The following is a 13,510-nucleotide window of genomic DNA, read 5'->3' as shown; positions in this document are numbered from 1 at the left end:
TGAAACTGTGGGAGGTAGTTGTTTAACCGACATGCCCCATGTATACCATTACGGCTAAGCTGGGGTCCAATCTCTACCCCGACTGGAGGGGTGTCAATACCGCACCACTAGTAAGGACAGTTATGAGTGACCCTTATCTGGCAGGTACTCAAAGTGAGAACGGTGGGACCCTAAACTGACAGGTTAAGCCACCTCATCAACCCTAATCTGACAGGCTAAGATGTCCCAACCTACGCTGGCTACGTAGTTCTAGAACACAAGGATGACTGCTAAGGATCACACCCTGGTGGGTGAGTCCCTATCCTTGGGTTCACTTGGTGATAACTTCTACTCCCATCTGAAGAGACTAAACATGATTCAACAGACTGTACATGGATAGATTAACTGACTTTCGTTGACTGACGGAGTAGTACTATTATCTGAGAGTTAACTAAGATCATGAGATTTCTGAGGTTTCCTGAGTCACATGACTGACTGAGTTCTATAGATTATAGCTTGACTGAGATTATCGTGACAACATGACATGGCTCTAGGCACACAACTATGTTTTTCGGGTACGAATACCCCCAGGACTCGATAGAAGAAAACTGACACACATGACATGACTTGATCACAAGATTTGAGTCCACAATTCATAATATCGTAAGTAGGGGGTATCATATTTCATATAGTTATTCAACATCTTAAACATTGTAGGGAATGCATGGATATATTTCGTGTACATATTGTATATCTCCATTATCTTGCATGTTTCATACCACCACAATAGCAACACATGAAAAGCATGAAATTCATATTGAAGTATATAGCCAACACGAACTTGTCATTTAGACATTATAGAACCATACAAACATGAATTTCTAGCATCCTAAGCATTTTATCAAATACCTTGCATGCATTCTTTAAGGCATAGGTGAGTTTCACACTTGCACCATATTAAACCACCTAAATTTCATGGTTTTCAATTAACAAACATATATATTCCATGAAAACACCTTTAGACATCACATTGAAACTTAAACAACAATCGTCAACATGTACATACTCATATCACCACAAAAAGTTTACAAAATAATATTTAAAACATGGTTCTTGAGCTCTATGAACGGATTGGATCCATAGATGAACACTACGCATACCTTAGAAAGGAAACCTTGATGATTTGCTGGAGAGTTCTTGGATTGGGAAACTTAATTCTCAATTATCTTGAAAAAAGGTTTGAATCTTGCTATTGAGAGATGAGTTTGGTGGAAACCCTAATCTTGTGGTTGAGAGCGTAAGAGAGGGTTTTTTAGATGCTTAACTGAAGAAAAATGAGAAAATTTACGTCTCTTTAGGGTTATAAGTCGTGGAAGGTGGAGGAAAATACCAAAATACCCTTATGAGATAAATTCTCAGTTGCGGAAAATCATAGCTGACGACATTTGTGACAAGGCATCAAAAATGTGGTAAGCTACCACGAATGTCGTCACTTAGCTGCCTAAGGCTGACGACCTTTGTGGTAGGGCGTCACAAGTGTGGTAAGCTACCACGAATATCATCACTTAGGAGCTGGTTTCTGCCTAAGGCTGACGACCTTCGTGATAGGGCGTCACAAGTGTGGTAAGCTACTACGAATGTCGTCACTTAGGAGCTGGTTTTTGCCTAAGGCTGACGACCTTCGTGATAGGGCATCACAAATGTGGTAAGCTACCACGAATGTCATCACTTAGGATCTGGTTTTTGCCTAAGGCTGACGACTTTCGTGATAGGGCGTCACAAATGTGGTAAGCTACCACGAATGTCGTCACACAGTTTCCAGCCTGACATGCTGGAGTAAAATAGGAATAACTCTTTGCTCCGATATCGGATTTAGGAGAAATTGGTATCGTTGGAAAGCTATTTCAATTATCTATATGTTGATAGGTCACGAACTCAAAAATTCCAAGTATAATGAGAGATATGTTCATTTGAAGTTGACTATACCAATATCCTTCTCAAGAATTCAATCGGTAAGGGATGTTTTGGTTCATCTGATAACTGGGAGTTATTTGAAGCCTTAATATACATCTAACCTACTCATAAAACTATAAAAAAAAACATGATGTACTATGCATGAGCTTGGTACATGGCTCTAATAGTGGTTTGGATTTTTTGGGGTATTACAATATCTCCCCCTTGGAAACATTCGTCCTTGAATGATGACTGCTTGAGAGGGGAGAAAAGATAAATGACGCATACCCTGATCATGCTCAACTAGCACATGATTTTAGGACTGAATTGAATTCTAAACTGAATATAGCCCAACTGAACATGCATATCTGATGCATGACTGATAAGTTGAACTCATGAATGCATGATAAGCTATGCACTGATACTCGATACCAATTTTATACTGGAATTTTGAACATATAACTAAATAAGCTTAAGGAAAATGGTTACCTCGAGCTAAGTCTGAATTAGCAGAGAAAAATTGAGGGTACTCGGTTCGCATGTCTGCTTCTGCTTCCCAAGTAGCTCCCTCCATGGATTGATTCCGCCAAAGAACCTTGACCAGAGAAACTTTTTGTTCCTCAATCTACGAGTCTAATAGTCGAGGATTTTGACTGGAATCTCTTCATAAGAGAGGCTATTCTGAATGTCAACGCTCTGAATAGGGACTACAACTGCTGGGTCACTTATGCACTTCTTGAGCAAAGAGACATGGAAGACTGGATGAACTGAGGCTAGATCTGAAGGCAACTCGAGCTCATAGGCTACCTTGCCGAAGCGATTGAGAATCCTAAAGGGACCGAAATATCGGGGACTGAGCTTTCCCTTCTTGCCGAATCTCTTTACTCCCTTCATGGGAGATATCTTGAGATAGACATAGTCATCAACCTCGAATTCGAGATCCTTTCTACGAACATCCGCATAAGACTTCTGTCGGCTCTGAGTAGCCCAGAGTCTTTCTCTGATTAACTGAATTTCTCTAAGGCATCGAATACTAAGTCAGGACCTATGACTGCGGTCTCACTAACTTCGAACCAACCGATCAGAGACCTACATCTCCTACCATAGAGAGCTTTGAATGGAGCCATTTGAATACTAGAGTGATAGCTGTTGTTGTATGCAAACTCAATCAAAGGCAAGTGGTCATCCCAGCTTCCCTTGAAATCAATTGCACACGCCCTTAGCATATCTTCTAGAGTCTGAATGATCCTTTCTGCTTGACCATCTGTCTGAGGATGAAACGCTTACTGAGATGAACTTAGGTACCAAGACCCTTTTGGAATGCTTTTCAGAAGTGAGAGGTGAACTGGGTACCTCTGTATGAGATGATAGATAGTGGAACACCGTGTAATCTGACCAACTCCTTGATATAGAGTTTGGCATAATCCTCGGCTGAGTAAGAGGTACGAACTGGAAGGAAATGAGCTGACTTGGTCATTCTGTCTACAATGACCCAAACTGAATCATACTGATGACGTGTTCTAGGCAAACCCGTCACGAAGTCCAGGTTCACTTCTTCCCACTTCCAAGTAGGAATAGTGAACTCCTACATGGAACCACTAGGTTTCTGATGCTTTATCTTAACCTGCTGACATGTAAAGCACTTAGCCACAAACTCTGCTGGGAGGGGGGGAAATGACTGCTGGGAGCCAACTGACGGCAAGTCAATGAAATGTGTCAGACTGACACATTTGATGCCTATTTTATTTTACGTGATTAAAATGAACATTGTCTACTTGATGTCTATTTTATTTTAGGTGTTTGAACTGAACACCGTCGATGCGTTGTGCCTTTTTTATTTCAATTCAATTCACTTTAACCTTTTTACACGTAGTGACAATTTTTTATGTCCAACGAAAGTTGAATTTTTATAATGCAACAGATTCTCCATCCGTTGTAACAGTTATTCTACCTGTTTTGACATATAATTTATCTGTTGCAATAGGTTGGTCATCTGTTGCATTATCTCGATGCTTTTATCTAAAGTTTATCTGTTGCAACAGTGGAAAGACCTGTTTGATAAATTCCAACAGATCACCTACCTGTTGCAACATATGTCTAAATCTGTTCGATTTTTCCAATAGATATGTCGTCTGTTGCAACAGATACATTATTTGTTGCAATATTTGAATCTAGTATTCCTTTTCAATTAATAAGTTTAAATCTAAGGAATAAATAAAATTCATAGACAAAATAAACTAAATCGAAGCCTTCATAAATTAGCTGAAATAAGTCAACGAATAAATGAAATGTAAAAAAATTATTATGGGTACAGATCTCAACAAATACATCAACAACAATTCAAGTATACTACCAAGGATTGCTTTGACAAGCTCAAGCTCTAAAGATTTACTCAGTATGGACAAGTTTTCTTCATCCGGTGCTATGAAATTCCGCTTTGCTTGTCGTGGATCTTTATTGTCGCTTACGTATGGTTTCTGCGCTTTCTGTTCTCCGTATTTCGATAAAAAAGTAGCATATTGTCAATGTTGTTCAACAGTAGCTTCTTCTACATCCACCTGGAAAGCCAGAATTGGTCAATGCTAATCACGGAGATACAACAAAACGAAAAAGGATAACTCATCTCTTCTAACAAATCAAACAGGTCTTCCTCCCGTTTTAAATTGTCCCAAACAGATTATATTTTTGTTGCAAAAACGAATCAACTGTTGGAATAAATTTCTACATGAGGAAGACCCTGTATGATAATTTCCAATGGATGAACCATCCGTTGCAATATATGAATCATCTGTTGCAGCAGATAGATCGTTTGTTGGTACAAATAAAAGCAGTACGAAGAGTTGTTTGATTTACAAAAAAAGACGAGACATATGTTGCATCAGATAAAGTATCTGGTGCAACAGGTTAGTCAACTGTTACAACAGATGCATATATCTATTTGATAATTTTCAGCAGATGTGTCATCTGTTGAAACAGATGTGTCTGTTTGTTTTGTCAATTGGAAGAGATAATATATTCACCTTCTTCAGCTCGTGCTGCTCTCCTTTGGATATTGTATGTTGCTCAGTGCAACACACAGACAGAGAAGTTGCAATTTCGCTTTTTTGGATGCTTGATAATGCCCTGAAAATCACTCACCTTCTCCTCTTAGCCCTAATCTCTAATGGAGCGGATGGAAATAAAATCCTCTTTGATGAAATGAGACCCCTCTTAGATGTCAATTCCTTTACAGAAGTAGTTAATGCATTAATAGCATTAATCACTACATCATGTTTCGCCCTGCAGTCTTGATATTTACATGCAGAACATTCGCTAGGAGAGGCAAAATCTGTATAACCAGTATAATCATACTCATAATGGTTTGCTTTAAATACTGTAAGAGGAGCATCATTAGCACCAACAGCAGCACCACCACCAACAGCTTCATCACCACTAAGACCATCAACAACAAGCCCACCCTCCAAAATAGTTTTTCTTGTAATGGTTGTTGCTCCAAACAATTTTATTTTTATTCTGTCTATGACCTTAGGGTCCGATAAAGTTTGCACAGATCGTAAAGTAAGAAAAAATGGCATCTTCAACTCTCGATTGGTCCAAACTAGCGACGGATGCACAATCTAACATAAATCATTACATATATTAGAAGGATGATTAGATCATTCAAAAAAATCATTAATTAAAAGAAAAAATTAATTATAATTATACTTACAGCATCCTTCAGGGGGTTGAAGAGATCAAGAAATTTTACATTTTTATCATTTTTGGCCAACAACTATCTCAAGATTCTTGGACAGGAAACTCTTTCTTGATAGTTCACTTGTTGTATCAAATAAGGAATGGCTTCAAACGCCCAAGCCTATAAAATAACGCCAATAAATCAAAATCATTATTGAGTGAAAAAAAATGAATGATATCATAATAGAAGAAAGAAACATTTATCATGAAAGCCCATGGGAAGCCATATAAGTTGACTACCTTTGGCGCTAACGGAGTCAACAAATATTTGAAAGTCATTTTGAAACTTTCATACCCCCAAGGATAGCTGTTAAACGCCTCAAAATCCTCTGAGAGCTTTATTAAACCGAGGCTTACGTTGTTGTTAACATTTACGTTGTTGTTAACGTCTCTCACCCAAAGAATATTATGTACAAACCAAGCACAATGACTGTTTGTGCTTTTTCGAAAGTCTTTTACCTTTCAACGCTTCTATTAAATTTTTGTTTTTGAAGCTTGGACCAATAATGGACACCAGATCATCACGATCACACGACTTGCCTTTGTTTTTTTTGGGTATGCGGGGTGCTTTTTTGGGTTAGAATAGGTATAACTTGAGAAGGATGATAACATTTTAGTCCAGTAACTATGGCAAACTCCTTCCAACCAAAACAAACAGGCATGCCACAATAATTTATTCACACCCCATCCACATTATCTTTGTTTTCATACATAAACCTACGCTTGAGAAGTTCATATACCATTTTCATTTGGAAACGAGCATTGTTGTCCTCCGACAAATCAAGATATTTCCCAAAGCAGCTGTCCCTGAAATAAGCATCTAATTTTTGTTCTCGAAGTATTTTTCTGAAAGCGTCGAAAGATTTTTCCATGGCTGACTTTACCACAAAATCACCTGTTAAATTTGCAGCACCATCGCACTGCATTCTCACAGGATAACGATCAATGCTGAAGGCTTTGACCAACTCTTCGATAGAACGGCTATTAGCATCTGCATCATCTCTTTTGAAACATTCATCCTTCCCGTATTCATCATATTCTGCTCCCGGTTGAGATAAAGCTTGTAAAGCAAGCTCATAGAGTGGTGGATGTAGCCTAACTGCTTCACTTATTCCTTTACTTGGACTTGATTCGGTTTCTGTTCTTTTCGGAACCATATTATAAAATTAACAGGAACATAAAATAATATATTATTGTTGATTAATGCATCGTTAAAAAAGGATAACAGTAAATTAAACAAGCAAAACAGTAAAATAACAGTTGCAACCAGGTAGTATATCTGTTGTAGCATATAACCAAACTGTTACAGCGGATGAGTAATCTGTTGCAACAATACAAAACATATCACTCATCTTTTAAGACAGATGAATGATTTGTTTAACAGATCACACAACTGTTGTGACATCATCTGTTGCAATATATGAGTGATTTGTTGGAACAGTTAAATAATCCGTAGTAACGGTTGAGTAATTTATTGCGACAATACAAAACATATCACTCATCTGTTGAGAAAGATGAATGGTTTGTGCAACAGATCACACATCTGTTGCAACATATGAGTGATCTGTCAGAGCAGTTAACTAAGCTACAGCAACGGCTGAGTAATCTATTGCGACAATACAAAACATATCACTCATCTATTGAGAAAGATGAATGGTATGTGCAACAGGTCACACATCTATTGCAACACATGAGTGATCTATTAGAACAATCAACGGTCAATATTGTTTAGATTTCTTCCAACATAGGGTTGCCTATCGCAGCAGATGAATGATCAGTTGGAAAAATCAAGTCTTGGACATTTTCTGTAGGAAGAGTTGATAGGATTTTATCCAACAGGAGGTCCATCTGTTGCATCAGATCACTAATCTGATGGTTCTTCCATTGCACCAGATGGTTAATTAGTTGCATCAGATGTTTTATCCGATGCTTAATATGTTGCAACATATAGTAAAGTTATTGCACCAGAATTGTAATCTGATGGTTCCTCTGGTGCATCAGATGGTTTATCTATTGCATCATATGATAAATCTGTTGCATCAGATGGGTAATCTGTCGGAGAAAACAAAAAACAGTAGTACGATTTTGTTCAACAAAAAACAGCAATTTCACCATTTTTACCAAGAACAAGAACTGAACAAATCAACCCAAATTGTCGTTTTGTTTTTATAAACACAAACAATAAAAATCAAACTTCAAAAAAATGGAACAAACAACAAAATATCATAATTCACTTCGAAAAGAGAAGAAATACCAAAAATTAGAGTTTTATTCAGAGTTCCTCGTTTTCTTCAAAACTAAAAATAAAAAGGCCATAAATTTTTACCTGTGAAAGAAGAAAAGGAACGATGAAGAATTCAAAGTTGTTGTGGCCGAAGAGCAAGACTGTCACATCGATTGAAGGTTGAAGTAAAAAAGGAACTCGAAGTCCAACTATTTGTAGTCGGATGTTGAAGTCGCCGAGGATTGAAATGAGAAATTTGTAGAACAGTTGGTTGGGAGAGAGTTGAAAAAAGTTGTCGAGAAAGGGGTGAGAGACAGGTTGATTTGAATTGAAAAGGAGAACTCGAAGCCCGACTATTTGTCGCCGGAGGTAGAAGTCGTCGGGGGTTGAAAGGAGAAAAGAGGGGAACTCGAAGCCCAACTATTTGTCGTCGAAGGTAGAAGTCGTCGGGGGTTAAAAGGAGAAATTTTGCAGAACTATTGGTTGGGAGAGAGTTGAGAGAAACTGTCGAGAGAGAAGAGAGAGTGGTTGATTTGGATTGAAGAGGGGTGTGAGTTGGGTTGATTTGTATTTTGAAAAGATTAGAAAGTTTTGAAAATATTAATCAAGTCCACAATTAACTTAATCAAGTTTCCTAATGATGTTTGACCCTATCTGTTGGTCAATATCACAAATCTTTCATTCAAGACTTAAAAGACATCTTTCCTTCAATTTTCTCAAGTATCTACTCTCGTACAAAAGTGACTTATTCACCTCATTTTCCCCACCAATCCTAATTTTCTATCATTTTTTAGGTGTTATGATCCTCTTATTTAATTAAGATTGAATTATTTTTAATATTTTTTAGTTTTCACAAAAATACTTTTAAAATCATTTCTAATGTTCATGTATTAATAACAATTATTCATAAATTTATCATGTTTTATATAATTGCGCAAAACGCGATTAAGTTACCTAGTTGTGTTAAGTAAATAAGAATTGTGTTTATCATTCTCTAAAATTTTGCACACAAAATCTATCTTTCATTAAAAAGCCAATTCTAAAATTATCTGTGCAATTTATCTCAAATGATATAACTAGCAACTAAAAACTTGATTTTATAAATATGAAAAAGTACATACCTAATTAGAAGTGTGGAGACCTTTATAAATATTATTTAAACTTTTTGTCCTTCATTAAAAGTCTTTGCTTTAGACAATTGTATTTCACTATTTTCTTCAGCTATTATATTATTATATTTATAATATTAAATGTTGATCATAATAACTATATATGAAAATATAGTTACCATAATAAATATATGAAAATTTCTATTTCTGAACAGACTCCTGAAATATATGGGAACACTTCTAAACATATTAGAAGACAATATATGAGAGATTTTCATTTTGTTGTCCTATTAATGTGATTTAATGATAATTATTTATATTAAATTTTTACACACAATATGCTTAAGTTTTTCAATGACATATAGAACAAATACCAGTGATCTATATACTGAGTAAGTTAGTGATGTAATGTCTATTGGCTAGTGAAATTTTCCACTTTTGAATAAATTTCCTTCACAAGTGGTTGATCATATTACAGAATTCTATTAATGAAAATCTTGATGGATATTGCCTAAAAGTGGAGAATTTACTATCAAAACAGTTTGGGAAAAGATCAAATATAGAAAAGAAAAATAATGATTTTTCACTAAAGTGTAAAAAAAGAGATTGCCCTTTAAAGTTGTCATTTGTATTTGGAGGATTTGGAGAGAAAGGATTTTTGTTGATGATATTGTGGCCAAGTGTGGTGTTGCTATGATTTCAAGATGTAGGTGTTGTATCAACCCACAGCTTGAAACAATAGAACACTTATTTCTCACATGAGAGGTTGCTTCTAACATTTGGCCAAGATTTGCCTTGACTGCAGGTATTCAAGGTCCATTTGTGCAAATACAGCAAACAATTGTCAAGTGATGGAAAGCCAAATGTCCATATAAATTAAAACCCTTAATTAGGATGGCTCCTGCTTTTATTGTGTGACACATATAAAAATGTCCATAAATAGAGTCATCTATGATATTGAAATGAATCTGCACCAATTTTCTGTGGTGGTATATCTTTGAATATCAGAAATTTCAAAGACATGGGTACGTACTCACATGGTGCAGTCTTTTGAAAGATTTAAATCTCAAATATCTTGTCAGGCTGTAAATACTTAGAGGCTATATTATAAATGCAACACTGATGGTTCCTCTAAAGGGAACCCCAACCCTGCATCATGGGCATTTTGCATCAAGGAATGACTCAGAGGATTTCATTTATGCTAGTGCTAATAATATCCACAACTTAACAATTATCTATGCTGAAGTTAAAGCAATTAAATAAGGTATGGATTTTTGTATATCACACAATCTTCCGCCTTAAGTGGTGGAAACTGATTAACTAGCTATGAAAACATCATTGAAGATGGATGGAAGATCCCATGGAGCATTTGTATGGAAGTTAGGAGGATATAAGGATTGAACAAAAAGAAAGAAATCTTGTTTAAACACACCACGAGAGAGGAAAATCAAGTGGCGGATTTTCTAGGTAACTTTATTTTCTATTTTACAGGACCATTAAGTAACAATCACTTTTCAAAACTATCGACTGGAGCAAGAAAGCTACTAATCAATCATAGATAAACAAAGAATTTCAAGGCTTCATTTTTAAGAGATCAAAAATACAAGAAATAGGAATACAATTTAGTCAATGCATGCAGTGGAAGGTAATAAGCAGTCAACAATCAGTCAAAATTTAGGTTACAACAGAAATATAACAGTACCTCAAACTCATTAGAAATAGAATACAGTATACTAAAATAGCTTGTTTGACCGAGCTTCGATTCTTCTGAAATTAAGTAGTGGTATTAACCTCTTTATGAGGTTCAACCTGCTTAAAGAAGAAGGAAAAATTTAGTAACATAGGTCGGCATGAAAGATTTATCGGAGAGAGTGAAGCTGATACAGATCTAACCAAAGCCTTACCTTGGGATTTGAATTGATTCTACAAATTCACATCTTGAAGAAATTTTCATATGGAATCGATTATCATAGCATTCGATGAGATCTTATGAGATGTATTGAGATGGAACCTACTCAAAAGATATGAAATTTTAGTCAAATGTGAATCAAGAAAACGATTGCCTAGTTCTGGTTGCTTCGCATCTTCACAAAGTCATTGATTTAGTAAATTGAGTGTTACCTGAAAGCGGCGGTCGACGTTGGCTGAGATGAAGCCCGACATCCATGGAAGCTTCAAGACTTAGCTAAACCACACTTCCCCTTTTTGTCGATTAGATTTCTTTTTATTTGTTTTAAGTTTTCTTTTCTTTTATTTTGTTTTGGAATGGACCGGGTTCTCTTTGGGCCTGAAACATTCTTTGATCCTTTTTACACCTTTTTAATAATAAAAGAAAAAATTTCAGAAATAGCAACTTAATTATAAATTTTATTGCAACAGTTTTATAATTACGAAAAATAATAATATGTATTTTGTTTTTTATACAAATATTGCTATAAAGATACATATACAAATGTAATAGCAGTTCCTAATCTAACTCTAATCAATTAGAGTTATTTAAGGGAATAACCGAACGGTAATTAATGGTACAATTAATTGTACAGATATTTTTTTATTTAATGACTCTATTTTAACCACAATCATTATTTTACAGCAACATAATTCAAAATTCAAAAACGTTTTTCATAATCTGCAACTCATATCAATTTCAAAAAAACGACTGCTTTCAAAATTTATGTTCATCGTCTAATATTTTGAGAAAAGTTTGATAAGACAACGCTGCAAATACAAATATCAATAAGAAAATATGATTTTATTTGTAAATTTTTGAACTATATTTGTGAAAATCGCTGAAAAAATCGTAACAACAATGGTTTGATCAGTTCTCGAACAAAGTGGTTTGATCGATAATTTTTTATTACAAATTAGAGTTTTCCACCGCGTTATGTAGGTTGAATATTGATATACAATTATTACAATTTATTTTATATTTTTTTCCGTTTTCAATTAAACAATTTGTTCTTGTTGGATTTCATTTTGAAGTTTTGTATATACTAATAAGTTATTGTATCAAAGGGTTCAAACATTGTAGACCTGTAATAATCGCTGATGCAAGTCATCTTAGAAAACTGTACACTGGTACTTTTATAGTTGCTTATACCATGGATGGAACCGGTAGGTCCTTCTTATATATGTATTTAACATTATATATGTTGTTAGCTATATGTATTTGTAAAATACATATGCTGTCTGTTTTTGTGATCACTGGTAGTTACTTTTATGTATTTCAGTTTACATATGTTGTCAGCTATATGTATTTAAAAAATTCATATGAACTCTGTTTTAAGTGTTTGACTGTATTTATTTATTTTTAAAAAATATGTAGGCTGTATATTTCTAAAAATACATATTGAGACATGTAATATACATATGCAAAGTTGGTAAAATACAATTGCTAAACTGGAACAATTACAAATGTCAAATGAATAATTATGTTCTAATTTTAATTTTATTTTAATAATTTAAGGTTATACCAGCCTCAGAGTATGTCTATACAGTACACGACAAGGATAAATATTTTATTATTTTCCTTAAGGAAAAAAATTCTTGCCATGCATTCCAATAGGATGAGATACCGTGTGTGCATGCTTATGTAGTACTTGATAGCAAAAATTTTCAAAAAAGATCATATTGCTCTGATCTATACAAATTAAAAATTGTGTCAAGAACGTATGATCTTTCCATTTATCCTCTACAACACAAAGATGATTGGGTGATTCCACAGGAGATATTGGAGATGATGATTTTACCCCTAAAATACAAGCGACCCCCTGAAAGACCTGCAAAAAAGGATCGTGGAAAATCGAGAAGAAAAACAAAAATTATTGTAGTTCATGTGGATTTAAAGGTCACAATAGGCGTTCATGTAGGAAATATAATAAATGATAAGTTTACAGATGTATTCAGTTCAAAAATAATTGATTTTTTTCACTAATTATTTTATGATTCTAAATTTTGATACAAACTTTTGATGATGTTGACTTTTTTGTAGTTAAACTGTTGCAAATGTTATCATCATGAATATATTTTATAAGACATATACCATTATTTATTTATACGTAAAAGAGTGTACACCACACAAGCTAATTTTTTGGTCTGAAAAATACATATGAAATTCTAATAAAAACGTATACCGATCTATAAAAACTAAAAATAAGTTAACATATATTTATGTAATAATTAAAAATACATATAATGACTTATCAATTACTTAACCAGAACTTAAAATTCATTTTTTTTTTAAAAAGAAAACATATGCAATAATCATAAATAAATATGCATTATTCATAGATATATACGAATAACTATGTATGTATGAATCATAACTACATATGCTTCATAAAAATACATAGACTTATGCAAAATAATACAATAACTTTTTATTATTCGAAAGTATATGTGCATAACTGGAAAAAAATATTATATGCAACCTCACCTTACCTTATATGTATTACAAAAAAATACATATGCATACAATGAAAAATACAAATACATCATTAAAAAATACATA

General features: G+C 34.4%; 1 long non-coding RNA gene across 1 annotated transcript; it reads right to left on the bottom strand.

Annotated features, from left to right (window-relative positions):
* Window positions 1-10,557: 10,557 nt before the first annotated feature.
* Window positions 10,558-11,259, bottom strand: LOC107874892. The gene is made up of 3 exons (XR_001675636.2): window positions 11,122-11,259; window positions 10,905-11,011; window positions 10,558-10,809 (listed from the first exon to the last, which is right to left on the bottom strand). It is a non-coding gene; the product is annotated as an uncharacterized LOC107874892 (long non-coding RNA).
* Between the last annotated feature and the right edge of the window lie 2,251 nt (window positions 11,260-13,510).

Source organism: Capsicum annuum, chromosome 6 (assembly GCF_002878395.1).
Source record: "Capsicum annuum cultivar UCD-10X-F1 chromosome 6, UCD10Xv1.1, whole genome shotgun sequence".
Taxonomy (NCBI): Eukaryota; Viridiplantae; Streptophyta; class Magnoliopsida; order Solanales; family Solanaceae; genus Capsicum; species Capsicum annuum.
Note: the sequence above shows the minus strand (reverse complement) of the source record. Positions and strands in the feature narration are given on the sequence as shown.